This window comes from Aristolochia californica, unplaced genomic scaffold, assembly GCF_029961685.1.
Source record: "Aristolochia californica isolate CCGP_79_NKW_82.1479 unplaced genomic scaffold, dmAriCali1.0.hap1 SCAF_52, whole genome shotgun sequence".
Lineage (NCBI taxonomy): Eukaryota > Viridiplantae > Streptophyta > Magnoliopsida > Piperales > Aristolochiaceae > Aristolochia > Aristolochia californica.
This window is the reverse complement of record NW_027182237.1, coordinates 45,001-47,500: the sequence shown is the minus strand read 5'-3', so window position 1 is coordinate 47,500 and position 2,500 is coordinate 45,001.

Sequence of the window (2,500 nt, the reverse complement as noted above, 5' to 3'; positions counted from 1 at the left end):
ACACGAACCCGAAAAAGGCAAAAAAGGGACATACGCACTGGCGACACGCCCGTTTCGCCTGCCACCCGTGCACACTCGCCTGGGCAGCTGGTCACATGCGTCGCTCACAGGCATTTTGCAGGCCAGCACCGGCGGATGCACGGGTCAAGCGGGACGGGACGAGCGCAAGGCTTGCTTTTGGTGGCACACGAAAACACGAACCCGAAAAAGGGACATACGCACTGGCGACACGCGCGCCCGTTTCGCCTGCCACCCATGCACACTCGCCTGGGCTGCTGGTCACATGCGTCGCTCATAGGCATTTTGCAGGCCAGCACCGGCGGATGCACGGGTCAAGCGGGACGGGACGAGCGCAGGGCTTGCTTTTGGCGGCACACGAAAACACGAACCCGAAAAAGGCGAAAAAGGGACATACACACTGGCGACACGCACGCCCGTTTCGCCTGCCACCCGTGCACACTCGCCTGGGCTGCTGGTCACGTGCGTCGCTCACAGGCATTTTGCAGGCCAGCACCGGCGGATGCACGGGTCAAGCGGGACGGGACGAGCGCAGGGCTTGCTTTTGGCGGCACACGAAAACACGAACCCGAAAAAGGCGAAAAAGGGACACACGGACAGGCGACACGAAAAAAAAGGGGTCGCCCTACCTAGGTGGGCGCAAAAACCCCGTCGGCCAGGAGGTTTCGCCAAAGTGTCTGTACTGTCACACAGGGTCAATAGCACGGGCATGGGCGGCCGCCGCACGTGCAGCGGCTTACGGACGCACGGTTCGGCGGCACAGGTGCCTGGCGGCTTTAGCACCTTGGGGTGGACAGGCCTGGCGGCAAGGGGGGCTAGGCACCTTGCTGCCAGCCGGCAATGGTGCACGGGGCGGGGCGCCACACAAACACGAAAGAGGGACAAGAGCGGGGCGATGGTCCACAGAGACGAGCCATGCACGGGGCCCGTGATCGCCGACACACGCGAACGCGGACGCGGACAAGGACAAGGACGCGACGCGCGGCGCGCGTGCGAGGTCAAGAGGGGCGCGCGCACGAAAACGCGAAAAAAGGGGCTAGCGGCCGAGAAACGCGAAAAAAACCGGGTCACCTACCTAGCCGAACGCCTAAAATCGCTTCGGGCAGGAGGTTTCGCCAAAGTGTCTGTACTGTCACACGGTCCGTACGGGCGCAACCCCATCGCGCGCCAGCACCCCTTCCTGGGGGCGCCCGCCCGCCAGGCGCCTGGCGCCCCACGCGCGCGCGCCCGGCGCCTGGCGCCTTGCCCCCCACGCGCGCCCGGCGCCTGGCGCCTGGCGCCTCGCCCCCCACGCGCGCGCCCGGCGCCTGGCGCCTTGCCCCCCACGCGCGCCCGGCGCCTGGCGCCTGGCGCCTCGCCCCCCACGCGCGCGCGCGCGTGGCGCCTTGCGCCTCGCCCCCCACGCGCGCGCGCGCGTGGCGCCTTGCGCCTGGCGCCTTGCCTCCGCGCGTGCCTGGCGCCTGGCGCCTTGCCCCCCACGCGCCTGGGCGCCTCTTTTCCGCCTGGGCGCCCTGGCACCTTTCCGCCTGGGCGCCTGTTTTCCGCCTTGGCGCCCTGGCGCCTTTTCGCGTGGGCGCCTCTTTTCCGCCTGGGCGCCATGGCGCCTTTCGGCCTGGGCGACTCTTTTTCGCCTGGGCACCTCTTTTCCGCCTGGGCGCCTCTTTTCCGCCTGGCCAGGGCGCCTCTTTTCCGCCTGGGCGCCATGGCGCCTTTCTGCCTGGGCGCCTCTTTTTCGCCTGGGCGCCTCTTTTCTGCCTGGGCGCCCTGGCGCCTTTTCGCCTGGGCGCCTCTTTCCCACCTGGGCGCCCTGGCGCCTCTTCGCCTGGGCGCCCTGGCGCCTTTTCGCCTGGGCGCCTCTTTTGGCGCCTGGGCGCCTACGCCAGGGCGCCTCTTTTCCGCCTGGGCGCCTCTTTTTCGCCTGGGCGCCTCTTTTCCGCCTGGGTGCCCTGGCGCCATTCCGCCTGGGCGCCTCTTTTCCGCCTGGGCGCCCTGGCGCCTTTTCGCCTGGGTGCCTCTTTTGGCGCCTGGGCGCCTACGCCAGGGCGCCTCTTTTCCGCCAGGGCGCCTCTTTTTCGCCTGGGCGCCTCTTTTCCGCCTGGGCGCCCTGGCGCCTTTTCGCCTGGCGCCTCTTTTGGCGCCTGGGCGCCTACGCCAGGGCGCCTCTTTTCCGCCTGGGTGCCCTGGCGCCATTCCGCCTGGGCGCCTCTTTTCCGCCTGGGCGCCCTGGCGCCTTTTCGCCTGGGTGCCTCTTTTGGCGCATGGGCGCCTACGCCAGGGCGCCTCTTTTCCGCCTGGGCGCCCTGGCGCCTTTCCGCCTGGGCGCCTCTTTTTCGCCTGGGCGCCTCTTTTCCGCCTGGGCGCCCTGGCGCCATTCCGCCTGGGCGCCTCTTTTCCGCCTGGGCGCCCTGGCGCCTTTTCGCCTGGCGCCTCTTTTGGCGCCTGGGCGCCTACGCCAGGGCGCCTCTTTTCCGCCTGGGCGCCT